Raw genomic sequence first — 18,419 nt, 5'->3', positions numbered from 1 at the left:
GAAAATATCATAATAGAAGTTGGAATTTAAATCACTAATTAAATAAATTATTATCAAATTTAATAAATAATAAATAATTATTAAAGAAAATGTGTTAAATGAAAAGACTAGTCATCGATTGATTTGTACGTAAGTACTTTGTGTTCGAGATGACGGGTTGCGCACGAAATGACGCTTGGAATACTTTCGACGAGATCCTCTCGTGAAATTCTTTTTGACGTTGATTGCGCGTACCCTACGCGTGTCAGCTTTAAATCTCGTTCAAAAGCCCGCTATTCGAGACTTCGTTTCTTAAATTTCGTTGCGTTTCCAGTTGACAATCTATTAATCTGCCGTGATTTATGCACATAAATGCAATTAAACCAGAAGCCTATTGATATGAGTAATAAATTCGACGATAGAGATTAGCTGAAGCCACTAATAATTGAGGATTTCTCGACGGGTAGCTTTGTGGTCAAGCATTCGTTGTTAAGTCTAGGAGTGTTTAGTGTGTATAGATGCGTTATGTTGTCTCTAAATCACGCGGTCGTAATAATGTATTACTGAAAGTAGCGCTTAATCCCGGGATGATTTGTGACGTTTACTGATAGAGCATTATAGTACTTTTAATGGCTATCCCGTCAGCTTGTAATTATTACGTTACATAAAATTGGAAAAAAGATAAAAGATATATATTTTTGTATATGTATTTTGATTTTGTTAAATTTCTTTAATTACAATATTATTCTACTTAATATAATTTTAAGATTTTATTTCATTTAGTATTCTGTATAATTTTAAATGGCAAGTGAAATATATAAAGATTTTACCAGAGATATTTCATCGGCAGGTGTACAAACAATTTCACCGACGGGTGCATCGATAGCGTTGTGAATATTAACTTTTTCTTTTTTTGAATCGTATATCCGGATAATAACGATTAAACGGCGTTGGTCCGTTGTACGTTACGGTCTCGTAAATGTCATGCCCGACGATAAAAATTTTCTGTCGCGTTGCGTTATACCTTTTTCTTTCGAGTCACTGACTACATCATAGTATTTAAAAATTCGTGGTCGATAAACGTATAAGCAAACGAGAGTAGAACATCTTCGTTGTATGAATAAAAGAAACATATATCACAGTTGAATCTCGGTAATTTAAACATCTTAATAAGATTATAATTTTATTTATTCTCTTTGGTGCCGCTATCTATAAAATGTCTTACCTACAATTTATCTATTTATATTTATATATAAAATGTGAAATTCAGCATCCAAAATGTATAACAGGTGAACTAATATCTAACGCATTTAACATTTATTCATAACAAGCTTGAATATTCTATGAATATTTCGAATGTAAATAAAAATAAAATATAAAACAATCTTTGAGCGAAATTAATGATTAAAGTTAAAATAATAAATAATATAATATGTTATAATAATATAAATATTAAATTATTATTGTAATTTCAATTATTTCGATCGTCCAAAGATTGCTTTATATTACATTATTTTATTTTATTTTCGCATTCCATTCAATCTTGTTGTGGATAGATATTAATGTGTGATGACTTTTTTTTCATACATTATACATTGAATGTTGGCTACGATATGTTTACAAAAACATCATACGGTCTCATACTGACTTATGTATTGACATACATAATATTGATCATGAATCCATATGAATAAATACTATATAATGTGTAGTATTGAAAGATTTTTATTAATATCTTAATAACTAAAAAATTAAATAATTATCGAAGTTAAAATTTAATATATTTAGGATCCATGTTTCTAATCAGCTGATGCCTTTCGAAAATATAATAAAAATAATTATATACTTATAAATTTTCCTTTCACAATTTAAAAAATATTAATATTTGTTTATATCAAATTTTCATTTACTTTTCTCAATTACTTTTACTCAACGACTTTGATATAATTGAAATTTCCATAATTCGATGATATTAGCACCATCTTTGAGATTCCAGATATCGAAATATATATATACTTAGATGTATAAAATCTAGCAAAAAAAGAAATTCATTTCTTGATCGTGTTTCATAGCACGGTGTTGTGTGTTGGGTATTGCGGGAAAGGGGGAAGAGAAAACATCACCGTTTAACTCGTTGAAATCCGACTATGTTTAATGAGACGTCAAGAATTTGATGCAAGTTTCGAAGGCACGATAAAGACAGAGAGAGAGAGAGAGAAATATACACCGCGGGGCGGTCTTTATAAAGACAGCCTTTATATTTGACCGGTCGGAAATTCAGTGAGCATGTGGCAACGTCGGATATATCCCTCTCTGTGTTTCTTTCTCCCTCGGGTCGAGGCTCGATTCGTTGGCCACGCATCTTTTTCCAGCAGCGACGAACCGGCGGTCGGCCATCGGGGCCCCATCGCGTTGTGTACCCATAGCAGAAAGTTTCTTCTACCTTTGCCACGCCACCACCTTACACCCCATCCACCATATTCTTTTATTTTATTATTTGACCCGACCTCCGACGAGTTAGGCTGTTGCCTTCGCCTTTACAGTCTTGTTCACTCTCTTTTCTCTAACTTGTTCTTTCTCTCTGTCTTTCACTCAACTGTAGCCTCTTCCCCCCACCACCTGTACCTTTCTCTTCGAAGCGATTCGCTTCGCGACTAACGAAGAAACTGGAATCACGTTATATGGATACGAAGAAGATCCTCGTACGAAGAGAAATCTCTTGGTTGGATTTTTTTATATCTCTTCTTCGTATTTTTGGATTTTTGTTTAGTATAATAAAGTGTGTTTCCATGCATATATATATGCAGAATTAGTTTAACCCAAATTTTCCAAGAGCGAAATGAGTATTTTTTTACTATTTTCTATTTATGTTGGACGCGTTATCGATACTTGCAGTGAGAGGCGCGCATATTAAAACTTGAGGAGACTCGCCAGGAATCCAGGAAGAGACGCTGTGAAGCATCAGCGGTTGTGGGGGAAAGGAAATCATACGTAGCCGACTATACGGAGGAAAACTTTTCATAATGTAGGATCCGTTTAGAAATTTTTCAATCGTGCTCGCTGATATCGTGAACTTTGCATTCCTCACATTTTTCATGGGTAGTCGCATCATATGGAATAATATTGACTCACCTGAAGTAACCTTTTGCATTCTTACATTTTTACCCCAATATTTGGTATTACGTGCACGTGTAATTGGAAGTGATATTCTTTTTTTTTTTTTTTCAATTTCATTTCCCACGATAACGCACCTTAGTTTGAGTCATAGTATCGTATGTTATCAACTGTGGGTGATTTTTTTTATTTTTTTTTATTTTTTCCATTTTTTATTTGAAATTTTTATCAGATTATAATAGAAAATAGAGGTTTTAACTTTAATCGGATTTGAAATATATCGAATTAGGATTATTATAAATCTTCAATAAATAAAATAAACTTTAAATTTTTTGGTTAGAATATTAAATTTAATTATATATATTGAAATATTGAGTTTAATGTTATGTAGATGCAATTCCTCCTGTATTTGACATGTAAAATGAAAAATTTTCAATAAATTTAAAAAAAAATCCGATACTCACATACAAATTAATTCACGTGAATTTTTTTTATCTCTTCTCTCATCTTTATTTTCTTCTTTAATTTCTTTGTTGAACGAAAACAATATGCTAACCATATTAAACGCATACCCATCTTTTCGATAGGTTTCATTTTTTTTAAGATCTCATCCTCTCTTTCTCCATTATAGCGCAAAGAATTGCATAAATTCGCAGATAATATAATATAATAACAATAACAAAATTACAAATACATTTTTATCGATTGCACAGAGAAAACTTACGAATCAAGCTGGCTGTGGACTATTCGAAAATCAATCACGTTTACGTACAATTGTTTTATTTAATATACAAATGACTCCCACGAAACTTCTGGCTTGTTGCCATGCTTTCTCGCACAGAAACGCACGCAATCGGTTAAATGTTAATTAACATCTTGACCTTTAGCCGATCGTTCACGTATAATTGCAAGGATGATAATCCCCGATACTCAACTGACTAACGGCCGTTAATATTTTAACGCACTTTTCCTCCTGTCCTATCTTTCTTGATCGTTTTTGCCTCGAGAGAAATTCTCGCTATGTAATTCTCGCTGTGCCGTAGCCGTGGAGAGATGATTCGTTTGGGTGGGAGAAGAAAGTAATGGTGGTTTGCAAGGTAAAAAAAAGCTTCAGTTCTCGCGAGTTATAAGATATCCGAAACACAGCGCTCTACCGTTTCTCGATTCTCACGAGAGAAGGTTGCACCGTATCGCTTCTATTCGATTCCTTCTAGCACGGCAATTAGAAAACACGTAAACGAGTTTTCGGTACGTTAATCCCAAAGAACGTATGTAATTCCAAGCCGCTGGTGCATCCTGGTATATCCCTATTCCCCCTTACTTTCCTCGCTTCGTGTTGCCGCTGTTGAATGACCCCATGGACTTACACTCACGGACACTGTCATATCCATAGTTGTGTGCTTATATATACACGTGCATGGCTTATCGAATAGAGGAGACCGGTTGTTAGAAGTTTAATAGAACGGTGGGGAAAGCACGTGCGTCGCTTCGCTGTTTTCCCTGTGTGTAACGCGTGCAATACAGTAGATGTTTAAAATATTTTACATAATTATGACAGAGTTATAACATTCTTTTATTACATCGTATTCTCCGATAGTTTGGTACAAAATGAGAAAGGTAATATCATTTTGGGACAAATAGGCGAGTCAACGCGCGTGAAAGTGAAAATATTGAAATATTACACTTTTTCGTCGGAGCAGTTGTTTTTACAAAATGCGCTTATGTATGCTGTTACATTATTTCAGTGTACTATTCTCACGGTAGTTCCAGGAATGATCTTAGAACATGATATTACCATATAATACACAATTACCTACAAATCTGTATTACCCTGTATAAATTTTGTTTCAAGAAAAAAAGATTCTTTATTGTTTTTGCTTATGATTTAACGTAACATGCAACGATGAGTAGGTGTCCATAATTCATGCGGCCTTACGATATTATAAAATCAGAATTGTTTCTATTAATTCCTCCTTACTGCAAGATATTCATCTGTAAATGCATATATTTTACATTTATACAAATGCAATTTACAATTATATAAAATTATGGTCAATTATAAAATTATATTTATATTTTTTTACATTTTATTATACAAATCTATCATTCTAAATTCTAAGTACGACGATTCTATAGAATCGTCCAAGTTTCATTCTATCGGGATGACGTGTCGCAAGAATCGATCGAGACACGTACGATCGATATGCATAAACGATCTCTTTTTGTAAAAAATTCATTCGAATCTAGCGGCACTCTTGCCGGCGTTGTATTATGGAAATCAGTGGAATCGGAGTGCCGAGTATGCAAGACACGTGAATTAAACACGTAATACTCCGCAGTGTGCACCTGTCGCGCATGCAAATCACTTAAGCCGCTGAGCCTGCTCCTGGCCGGTTTCCGAGCTTTTTCGTAAGCGATGCATATCGCTGCGCGCACGTTGCGCTCTCGATTGTAATGCGCGCGCACTTTTACACCTTTCTCTTTCTTTCTAGGTTTTAGATCTCTATTTTACTCTTTTCACGCGCGCATGCGCACATCTTTAAATCTCTGGATTCTTAAATTCATTTCTATTTCTATCTTTTTCTTGTTGTACTCTTTTTGTTTCTTAATTTTTCATCTTGCTTCTTCTTCTTTTTTTCCCCTCCCTTGTAATTTTAACGTTTTTCTCCCTCTCTTCTTTTCTTTTTCTCATAAATTTCTCACACTCTTTTCTTTCTTACCATCGGTACATAACCGTGCCTTGTGAGCATACTATATACGTCAATGATTAGATATAATCAGTTATGCTTTTTTTTTATTCGTGCATGTTTCTTCGTCATTTCTTCGATTATTCTGGAATATTTATCCATGTAAGTTAATATTTAATGAAATATATAAATATTTATGTTATTTATGTACAAATTTTTCCTTTTGCAGTTCGTAACGATTACCCAAATATAATTCGTCGTTATTATTATTATTACCCACCGCTGAATATTAATCATCAGAAGATCTTTCGTTCTGATAAATTACCCTGTAACTGGCGTTCGCCTTCTTCCGTCGTCTTCTGTGCCCGAGATATTATTCACTGCGTTTTCTCGTTCGAGGAAAATAGGTTTCAGCTGCGTGTGGTAGGTCAGTCAAGCTTCCTGTAAACACGATGAATAATTCAAATTGCACTAAGCACATACCGTGAATAATCTTCAAAGACAATATTATATAAATTTCGATCAATTATATTAATCATTTTTGATTGATTGTAAAATTCAATGATATTAATCTTTGAGTCTAGTTTTGGAAATTGCTTACTTTTCTACGCTTCTAGGCTTGCTTCTACGCTTTTAAGTCATGTTTGAGTTAAAGTTTCATTTCAGTTATATCAACTTAAGTTAAGTTCGAGTTTAATTAGATTAAATTTAAATAATAGTCTTTGTTATTAATATCACGTAAGAAATTAAGAAAGAGAATCGCCCAATAACGAATTCATAGATTATTATCTATAAATGCCTCTCGCAATTTTTCTAAAATTTTATATTCTGAGTGCAAAAACTTATATTAAATATTTTTCGAAAAAGAAACTGTTAGAAAAATTTAAACAAAGAACTTGATAAAACAAAATTCGCCAAAACGATGCATTTTAACAGTTTCGCAGCACTTCGCTTTATTCGAAAATAGATCAGCTATGACGATCGTAGAGGAGAGAGGAGGTATGTTTAAAATATTTGCTATACATCGGTAGTTGACAGCGTTATCGGAATTAGGCAACCGATGATTCACGTTCCATCATGAAATACAAACAGTATTGAAATAACGACACGTCCATCCTCTGTTCATCGCTCGGCTATCTTGACCAACTTATTTGCATACCGGGCAGACTAACCGGTCGAAGCCATCGCGAGAGCTGAATTTACACTTGAAGGGGCTGCAAGAATTACCGCTTGACAAATTTCTTAGAAAATTGTCTCGTACACACCAGGTCACCCGGCCACTCATGATGCTAATTTATGTGTGGCGGAAGCATCGTTATACCGCGTGTATACCTGGTGCACGTGTGCGTGCGACATACTATATGCGTAACGCATATTCTCGAAAGACGGGATTAGTAGGCTCTCGAGCATAATTCAACGTTGAATGTGACAATATTCATGGAAATGTGGCTTTTCATCGTTTCACATATACTTGGAAGAGAAAATTGGAAATTCAAAATAAGCTCGCCAGATGATAAACCGATTGTCTTGACTCTATCGTGTAGGGTTTCAATTAGCATGGTATTCAAAGTTTGTTTAATTTTCATTTGTGAGTACTAATTCAATGCTATTTATACTAAATTTCTGATCGTGTCTTATATGTCTTCTTTAAAAAAAAAAGGAGGAATTTTATCAATTTTTAAAAATATATCATTTATGTTTTTGGAAAAATTAATATTTTATTTTCTTATTAATTTTTCACAATATCGCTTTACAAGTACAATTTCCTCCATAATTGCAGCGATTTTCTAGATCACAAAAAACTTCTGTATTTCAAAAAATAAACATTATATATAACTAAAATATTTAGCTTATTTATTACAGATAATAATAACATAATACGGAATAAAAATTTGAAAAATATTACACGAAATAAAATAAACAAAATACTAAAGCTTTTTTCATATTTTTCATTATGCAAATTTTTCAAGGTTATCTTTTTTTTTTTTTACAAAATTTATATATAATGTAGTTAAAATTCAAGTTTTTATGGGATATACAGAGAAGAAATTCGTATAAACTGTATAAACTGATCTTCAGACAAAGAAATAGTGACAAGCATGTTTATATCTTGTAAATAGAATAGAGAGTAATGAACACTGTACTCTGGTCTGTTTAAATAACTTCTGCTTTTGCGCGACATTTTTAAGAAACGTTGTTGTGCAGCTGTGTTAAATTTACTTTCATGATAATGTTATATTTCTGAAATGAAAAAGGAATCTTTACTTTTACTTTATAACTTAAAAAAAAAATAATTAATTTAACTCTCTCTATTGATTTATTCAAAAAAAGAAAGGGAAAAAAAGTAAAAGGAATGAATAAAACAATTACTATTAAATTAAATAGAAAGAAAGAGAGTTTACAATAATGTTAAATCTTTTAAACTCTTTTAAATTAATTCCGTAAAAATAACGAATATCACAGAACGTTTATTTTATCCCTGACAAAGGCGAAGAAATGGTAAAATTCTCGATGTACTATTTCAACACAGATCTTGTTTAACATCTACTCGTAAGATTACATCGAGAATTACTTTTTCGCGAACAGTATAAAATATAAATACATATTTGTTTGTAAGTAAAGTTGTGTAACGATTTTTTACACGAAATTTATAACGATTCTCTCACAATTCTTTTGATTAATAAAAATTAAATTAAAATTAAAATTATATCATAGAGATATAATAGAAATATCTTCATTACATTAATTGTACTTATAATAGCAAACAGAAAAGTTATTATCATGTATAATTAATTCCTATGTAACAATAACAATTATTCATTGATTTTTTCATTTATATTTTATTCAAAAAGAATTCTGTATAATCTTAGAAATAGAATTGTAATTTTGGAACACATTCTTTTTTTTTTTTTTTTATAAAACAAAGTATTTATAATCTAATCAATCTGATTAATTTCAAAAATTTTTTCGAATTAAACATACCATTATGAATTTATTTTTTTTGTATCAAATATATATATATATTTTAATTGAAAATATAATTTTAATTGTTGAAAATAATTATCCATTCGAGATTATTATAAATAACTTCTCGTTCTCATTCTATCATCTATCTCTTTCACGTATAACGTTTATCCCGCTCCATTGTTTGTTCGAGAGATAATACTATATAGATATACTATGAAAAATGATGTTGTTTTGAACATCATTTGTTCAATTATTATCTAAAAATATTTTGACAGTGTGTACATTGAGCTTTATAAATTACAAGTATACTAAATCAATATCTTTATCAATTGGGATTGCCAATCATATTCGGTATATAAAGGCTATTGATGCACTGCCGGTGGTACTCCATTGATTCTCGCCCAAACATATCGATACACGTTCAAAATAGGCAAATATCTTTACAATCATGCCGTCGAGTATGATGAAATAGTTTCGAAAATTCTTGTATATATAATTCGATTATAATAATGGCTGACAAGATGGCGGCACAATTTGATGTATCGTTTCACTTCGATATGTTCGAGAATCGCTTTTTAGAATATACGACATCTATACGAATCAGAAAAATTCACAAATGTGTGCACGTGTAAGATCGAGCAGCTTAGCCTCACCTGCCGTCCATTTGTCACATCCCAAATTGCATTACGCGCCACGTCAAATTTCTATAATAAAACGACCCTAAGATGCTATTGACTGCACCCCTGTGGTCGTTTAACGTGTCGACGTTCCGTTTTCCGCTTTACATCTCTCTACTTCTGTGAAATCTTCTCTCTTTCTCTCTCGTCCAGATGCCTGTGCATTCTCTCCATGTGTTTCTTCGACCATATGGTTCACGGCCCTACATTCTGCTGTTGTGTTCATTCATAATGCACACAGCCTTAAAACTTGAACGCGTTAAACCATGTGCTCGGTGAAACTCGAACAGGCAGTTTCAAAGGCGCGTGTGTACTGACCGGTTGAAAATTTTAAAAGCGACCTCTAACCTGGCGGCGCCACTGGCGAGACTCATTCGATCCGACTCTGTGGGGACTAATTTGTATACAGTAAGATAGTAACTTGGAGATTACTCGACCGATGAGTTTTATGCTCAAATATGCAGTAGTGAAGCGCGTTACATAGTATTATTTCAGTGTATAAGAATTGTTGCACGGATGCTTTTACTGTAACGTTTATTCCGGATCGTAATACTGTTAGACGGTTTACGGTTCTATTGTATTCGCGAAATGTACAGTGAATCGGTAGTTGGTTCAGAAAAGTGTATAAATGGCGTTTGTTCTCAGAATTCTCTCTATTGTTTGTTTACAAATAAAAACAAATAAAAATAAAATTCAACAACAAGCATCATCGATTGATCTCTTGCAAGATCCTGGACAAAAGAAACTGTTGCCAATTTTCATTGTTGTTTTTTCTCGTTACCGATATGTAGATGTCTTCGTTTATCAAATGGAATTTTAAACAGTATAATAAAAAGGAAAATACATAAAACATTAGCTTCTTCATCGGTAGCACCAATGGACGCGTACTCAAGTATCCAAGTATGTAAATGTTATCTTCCTTCCGTGAGCACGCCTGGCACGGTAAGTCATAAATTCGTGGAAACTCTCAGGAAATCTGTGTCAGGAGTTAGGAACTAATCCCCGGTTGCGCTTTAGGGACGAGTCAACGACAAGAACGTCGAGTGCGCGGAAGCCAAATGCGTTTTAGGCAAAAACGAAGTTAAGATAGCGTAGGTAAGCCAGGCCTGGTAAGATTATGTCGTCAGCCAACACTCTTCCTGTCGTCGGCCTGATCCGACAAAAAGAAATCGTTCCGAAATACCGATTTTTCGGGCATACTACCTAGCAGAAACTTTGAAAAGAACACGGATCTGGAAGACAGGCTGTAAAAGCAGCAGGTAAATACGACCAGGATACGGCCAGTAGCATGCTCTATTGTGAATTAGCCCAGTCCATCTGTGCCATCTGGTAATAGTCGGGATCACTATGGCGTATTTCTCGTTCTTTGTGGAGGGGGAAAAGAAGGTTTATGGCGTCCAAAGTAAACTAACTACCGTTCTGCAGTGTCACTATTCCAACAATGTTATTGTTCATCTTTTCAATTTTCCTGGGATAAAAGACTCTATTTCTTTGTGCTGTCGCGTATTCTTAGTATTAGTAAGTGTCTAGCAATAAAGGATGGATTAAGATGGAATTTGTAATGACATAATATTATAGGTTATTTTTCTGGTTGTGAGGTTATAGATGGCATCTTCGTGGCAAAAGAAATAATCTCGTGTTAGTTAAGGATAGGAAATTTCTGATTCTCAATATTTATATTTATTTTGAATTTTACGACAATTTATTTCATTTCAAATAACATTTTAATACGAATTAATAATAAAAATGGATAGGAGTATGAAATATATATATTGTTCGTTTCATATATACGTGTATAATATATGCAAAGAATCAATCAGCTTTTAATATTAATATTTATTTTATATTATCTAATTTTATATAATTATAAATAATTATAACTAAAATGATATTATGAAAATAAATAGACAATTACAATGAAATTCGTTATTTTGACAAATTTAATTACTCTAATATTAAAAGCTAGTGAAATCGAATTGCTTTAAATCTATATATAATTTATATGACGAAAAATTCGAAAAACTTTGAATATAATTCAAAATCCAGAATTTTTAAAACTTTCTTTTTTTTAAATTTTACATTTTGTTCGAAATTGAGATTCGAATATCCATTACTCGCGCATATGAACTATCGGCCACAATATAAAGTGAATATAATAATGTGAAAATATAAAATGAAGATAGAGAGAGAAATTTGCACACATCTATAGATCGCGAATCGAAGCTTTCAGAGACTTTCAGTATTAATACCATAATTGGCCTGATATAGCAAAGTTATTACAGTTCTCTGAGAGTCTCTCGCATATGTCTGTCGATAATCATTACACATTCATATAGCAATTGAAAAGTGCAGGAAAGTCTGGTATACTACGATAAGTTATATACGTTATGGTCGTCGACCAGAGTTGCCACATCGTCAGAACAATCATGCTTTTAACGTATAAATAAATACATAAGATATATACTTATAGATGTAATGTCATTGTACGTCAATTTTTCTTTTCTCGTTCCCGCGGATAGAAACACTGGCAATACAAATACCTGAAAAGAGAAATGTCGATAAAAAGAGATATAAAATAATGTGTTGCGTGAAATGCGATTTCAAGTAATTTATATGAAAAAGCGTATCTCTATCGATAAACCAGTCAAATACAGGTTTCGCCACATTATTAGTAATCGATTTCTTGTCCACCGATAGTTTACGTAACTGTATAATTGTAACTGGTTTCTAGCTATTAATATCTAAATTATATTTTTATATTAATTTTAATTTATTTTTAAGAATCTTTCATTAATCTGTTCAAGAATATACGTAAGAGTTTTTTTTTATTTAAAATAATTTTAATTAAAAAAAAAATTAAACGTGCATATTCTGAAAAGATTAATGAAATATTTGTGACAGATTTGTTTTAATAACTTCGATTAATTTTATAAATTACTCGATATTCCATTGAATGGTGGAGCAATATCGAATCAAGATTGAAACGAAGATATCTCGATGTTTTCTCGATGATAGTATTTCAGAAACGAGAGATTAAAGTTATCAGAATAATTGCATCGAATATCATCGCTGGCATCCTCCGTCGAAACACCAAACAAGTCGCGCGGTAGTCATCAACAACTAACATCGACGATTCCGTCGCGGAGACAATCGAATGACGAATGTTATGCATCATCGTCGTGACTTCATCGAACAAATACTCGCTACTCGAAGCAGGCCTGCACTCTCACGCTGACAGAGTGAATAGAGGAAATTCGACATTTATCAAAACGTGATTTCACAATTCCTAATGAATTTGACTCCGGCTCAACAGTGATGAATGGCTCGTTCTTTCGATTCGTTGGATTAGGTGGAAATAATATGACGTTATCGAAGAGAGAGAAAGAGGGTCCCACCAGCAGTTGCTTATTATGCGCAGGGGAAGTTAAATTCGCCCCTTGCGAGATACGAGAAATGAGCTAATGAGCGTATAATGCGCATTGAATCGTGATCATTGCACCTAGTGTGTTACAATCATTGACTGTGTGTGTGTGTATGTGTCGGGGTCATAAACATCCGTGGAAAATACGTGGAGTTCTCCGGCGGAGTCGAGTCCATTTAGGGTATACACCGTCGTGGCTAAGGGTAAAGTAAAGCCTCTCTATCTGTGCCTCAACTTCTCTCTTTCCCTCTCTGCGACCGCACGCACCAACTAGTCTTTTTCTTCTCTCTCTCTCTCTCCGTTCGTTTCTGTCTCTGTCTCTGTCTCTCTAGAGCAATCCATTCCCTTCCAGCAAGTCTCTGCCCCGCGTCGCTTTGATCTTAGATACCTCACGTGCATCGGAATCTTTCTTTGCACAGACGCATTCTGTCTGGCGTCTGTGAATTTCAAAGCACGGTATTGTAGCTACATAATAGTGTTTCATCTCTGTATTATCGATACCATAGTTCACTTGCCGATCAGAGTAAATGAAATTGTGTCGATAATGTCTAGAAACATGTAAGGATTTGATAACTTGCCGATGAATACGCATAAAATGGTCATACGTGAAATTTCTATTTCATATTTATTTAAATATAATTTAATTTAATTTTTATTACGTATTATTGGGAGAATTTTGTAACTGAATTTGTTAAAGATTTGTCGAAACGATAAATCTATCACCGTTGCCTTTGTTTACGTTAAAAATATAAAAATGTTTTAATAGAGAAAAACATCATTGTGCGTCAATAGGAAAAAAAAAAATTCAAAGAAAGGAAACTCGATTATCTGTGAATGCATAGCAATATTTCTCGCTAGCTGGCGGGAGTAAAGCGGTTTGATTGTAGGGAAGTGGGAAAGCAAAAGAGAGAAATCGATTATGCTCGTGTAAAGGTTATATCGGTGAATGAGAAGAGGTTGCCTCCTGGAATGTATTTCGATTGCATTCATAGGCTTTTTTCTAACCGGTCTAACCACCACGGAATTTAATGATAAATGATAAGCTGCACGTCGAAAGAAATCGTCGTGAGTTGCCAAGAAATATTACAGCGTTGAGTCACATCTTAGGAACGTTCGTCGTACGATCTTCGCATGAAAGTTGTACCATCGAAGTGGTCAAGGCGAGTGCAAATATCGAATTATGATAAGAAGGATAATGAGTGAGAAAAAAAGATGAACTTTATATTCTTTGTGTTACATGAATACATGTAAAAACGAAATCGAATAACATAGTTTGGACACTAGCATTAACTTGTGATTGGAACGTTGAATTTAAAGTTGTTCTACTTGATAGGATCTTGAAACTGCTAAATTTAAGGTTCTTTCACTTGCATGTTCCAATAATCTTGATGTAAACTATATCTCTAATCTAAATTTTTGTTTTTTAAAGTTTTTCACTAAATGTTTTTAAGAAAATTTATTGCATTCCTAGTTTATTACTATTTTCCTTTAATATTTCAAAAATTGAATATAATGTTCTAAAAAAAATATACAATGTAAAAGTCTACAATGTATAAGTGTGCGTATGAATTTATAAAATAATTCAATGTAATATTAAATTTGTGAAATAGAAATATAAAAAAAATATAGAAATACGTATGAGAATGCAATTATTAATAATTGTTCAAATTGATAGAGTAAATTTTTTTTCATTATCTTATATTGATAATTTTGTAATTATATCTTTTGATTTTTCTTTTTTTTTTCCTCTTTTTTTTTTTTAAATAATGCAACCGTTCATATTTCACAAGGTAATACAAACGAATCGAAATTTTTTTCCACCTGCATATTTTTAAATGATACATTTTTAGTACCATTTTCGTGATAAAAAAAAAAAGATAATTGATTTCACCGAAGCACAATATTTTTCAAGTTTCATCAAAATTGATTGCCGTTTGGTTCGTTAAATTTTTCAGTCCCACATATTTTTATCATCTGCGTATTAATTTTATAAATGATTTTTTTTATATATACATATTCACACATTGACAAATCAATATCTCAATTTGTGCACAAAAACTTTCGGAACTCGGAGATAACCTTCGCGATAGATAGACAATTTATCGAGAGTAATTTTCTCGAAGAAATTAGAACTGACCACTGGTTAAAAATTAATTGATTCGAAAGCCACAGAGACCGCTGTCGTCAATTTTATTGAAATAGATTCAATATTTTCGTTTTTATTTGTTTCTTTTTTTTTTTTTTTTTTTTTCCGTTCTTATTATTTTCGTTGAAACAAAAAATCATTCGTTTTAATATCGATGTATATGCAAAAGTAAGATTGTGTAATGAAAAATCGAAAATATCGAAAATATTTAGCAGTTATTCTTAACGAAGTTTTGCATCACGCCTGCCCTCTTTGTTTGTTATTTTGTACTTTTCCACTGGTAGTACAAGTCTATCCAAGCATTCCCGCGCTTTGTTTTCCGTATTTCAGTTAAACGGATTGCACTTGTAAGTAGCAGCTTTAGAATTATTAGAAATATTTGAATTTTGAAACGCTTCGAGAATGGAACTTTAATGAAGCATTTACTTATATACAACATGGATTCATCGCGATTATAAAGTGTAAAATTGTAAGTCTTTATTTGATATCTTTTTTAATAGAATGAAAAAGTTAGGTTAGAAGGAAGGAAAGGGATACAGAAGTTTTGTTAAGCAAATTGATATATTTATGATTCTTCATAATTATGAACGATATAATAAATCATTAAAAATATACTTAAATTGAACGTAATACGAAGGTTATATAATTTAATATTTCATTAAATTTAAGTAGATTCATAATAATAACAGATTTAATTGTAAGCCGTTCGTATTTATAATTTTTAATGATATATTATACATCATATCATTTTTTTTAATGAATATTATTATTACGTGTAGATAGTTATATTAGAAAATGTTAAATATTTGTTTTTTATTGATATTATAAAAAAAATAATATATTTCATAATATAATTGTTTCTTAACATAATTCGTTAAAGACATATAAGTATACTTTTTGTACTTTTTTATCTCTATAAAATTAATATTCGATGATTTAATCAAATATACGAATAATCTTAAAATTTTTTTTTTAAGTTAAGATTTTATATCAAAGAATTTAAGAAATTTATCAGAGAAATTCGTTAATTGCATGTAATCATGCAACTATTCAAAGTCATTTTTTTATCATTAATAACAGTAATAGTTTTATAACATATTTGAGTAAAATTTAAATATTCAATTAATTCTACACGAACAGCAAATAATAACTTAAATTTTAAAGTTTAAATCATATAACGTTGAATAAAAGATAATTATTCACACGACAGGACGATGAAATGTGAATTATCTCGCTGTATATGCATAGCGATTAGAGTGAGTAATGATATAAATTCAATTTCATCGAATCACTTGAGATATAAATAAAACTTTGATAACATTTCGAAAATCTATAAAAAATGATCGGAACACTTATTAGCGTAGTGGAATGAAAATTTAATCCCGGATATATGATCACGAATTTGTTCGCTTATATGATCGTGATACATCAATTCCTAGAATTTCTGATTCGAGAAAGATCGTATTTCTGTATTCAATTATCGAAATAAAATATAATTTTTTTATAGTTTTTATTATATTATAACACGATAACTATAATTAAGTTATTTTATTAATTAAATTCGCATAATTAAAGTTATATCAAATTCAATTATATAAATTTAAATAAATTATTATTTAATTATTAACTATCACTATTAACATTAATTTCAGTCATTTTATATTATCAAAAATCCATTATTTTTTTATATAAAATATATATTTGGATATTTCCTGTGTCAAGAAGAATTGGTAGGGATGATTATTGCACACTTATACTTCAGATCACTTATTTAACTATACATATGTATTGGATATGTATTCCTTTAATCCTTTATTCTCGTTCTCATACAAAGAGTAAATAGAAGTACTCGTTTCCTTCGAGCCTGAAATCTGCCTCTCTCTTTCTCTCTCTCTTTCTGTCGAATGCAAATGTCGAAGGTAACGAGCGAGAGAAAGAGAGACTAAGATCGGTAAAGGGAAAAGAAAAGCAAGCTAGAATGAAGGCTCCTCTCACCTTCTCGATTGCTGATATGCTCTTCTCGCGTCATTAGTAATCGCAAGAGGCTTTGCCCAACCTTTGCGGTAAAAAATGAAAGTGCGAGCGTAATTCTTGCAAGTATAACATAACAAGTATAGCGTCGTCTTTTCGCGTGTGTGAATGCGTCTTTTCCAAAGGTTTACAGAAGATCAAAACGTTGAAGAATTTTTTGTATGTGCTTTTATATGTGGAAAAAAGTTCACTCGTTGTGCATAATTGCTGATTTTGTCACGTATATTATATACTGTATATATACGTTATATCATTGCGTGTGCATGTGACGTATAAGATAAATGTCGTTGATATTCGACTTGATAATAGTCGATATAGAAAAGGTCGATAGAATTTGATAAAAAGATTTTATGGTAAAATTTAATGATTTTTATAATAGAGTTAAGCTTAATAAAATTTATCGCATGACGAATTGAATAAGTTTCGAGTCACTTAATGTCGTAGAGAGGTCATTCCTTTTGTTTTCTTTTCTTATTTTGATATTTTAACTCTTTGAATTATGAGGTTATTGCTATAGCATGACAATATTACTTTAGAAGTCATGAGTTATTTTTGTCGTGGTTTTATTTATTTAACTTTTAATTTATATATATATATTTTTTATATTTGTTTTGCAATATTTATTTCACTTAAAATATAAACTTCAAATTTTCAATTTATTTATATTTTGAAATTTTAGAAAGATGGATCTGCACTTAAGTCATTTGTAAAAATGAAAAAAATTAGTTGAAAATTTTTTTCATTCTAGAATATTGTTCTACAAATTCTATCTTTCTACAGAGAAATTTCACATGGCTTTTATGATTACCTTTCCGCTATGTACTGTTCAAATCTATTCGTTTCCATTATTTAAATTTAGATATTATCGCTGTCGTGTTTTATCATTCGAATTTTCTCGAATTTTCCATATTCGTTCAAACTGATTATTAAAAAAAAAACTATTCACACATACACACATTCCATATATATGTATATATGGAAATTGAAAATGGATATCAAACATAATGAAAAGTTTCAATTAGAGGATGTAAAATATTTCATTGCATAGATCTGGACTAACTCGACTGTGGTGCGTTTCCATGGCAAAATACTGCTTGCCAGGTAAACGAAGAACAGGAGCAATTTTGTCGCGCTTCGTTCCTGAAATCAGCGAGCCACGTTTCAACTGATGCGCAAACAGCGTAGAAAGAAAAGCAAGACAAAAGGCAACGAGAGGTTAAGAACAAAAAGTCAAGCCTGGATAGCCAGCCACTCGCGGGGAACATTTGATCGTCGATGATATCTCTCCTCTTTTCTGTACCTCTCGTTCTCTCTTTTCCTCCTTTATGCTCGTCGGCGTAGTTATACCGGGTTGCGTGAGAGAGCGGTAACGCTGCACGACGTTACGAAAAACGAAA

At 31.8% G+C, this 18,419-nt stretch overlaps 1 protein-coding gene and 1 long non-coding RNA gene across 5 annotated transcripts in view; one reads left to right on the top strand and one right to left on the bottom strand.

Moving 5' to 3' along the window:
- Positions 1-18,419, top strand: part of LOC108001643 (uncharacterized) — a 97,852-nt gene that overhangs the window by 2,225 nt on the left and 77,208 nt on the right. The gene's annotated exons all lie outside the window — the stretch shown is intronic.
- Positions 3,579-10,110, bottom strand: LOC114578023 (uncharacterized). 2 transcript variants are annotated; one of them, XR_009829433.1, is made up of 3 exons: positions 9,401-10,110; positions 6,061-6,221; positions 3,579-5,925 (listed from the first exon to the last, which is right to left on the bottom strand). It is a non-coding gene; the product is annotated as an uncharacterized LOC114578023 (long non-coding RNA). The 2 variants fall into 2 exon arrangements; XR_003698589.2 differs by having other exon boundaries at positions 3,579-6,221.

This window comes from Apis cerana, linkage group LG1, assembly GCF_029169275.1.
Source record: "Apis cerana isolate GH-2021 linkage group LG1, AcerK_1.0, whole genome shotgun sequence".
NCBI classification, from domain to species: Eukaryota; Metazoa; Arthropoda; class Insecta; order Hymenoptera; family Apidae; genus Apis; species Apis cerana.
Note: the sequence above shows the minus strand (reverse complement) of the source record. Positions and strands in the feature narration are given on the sequence as shown.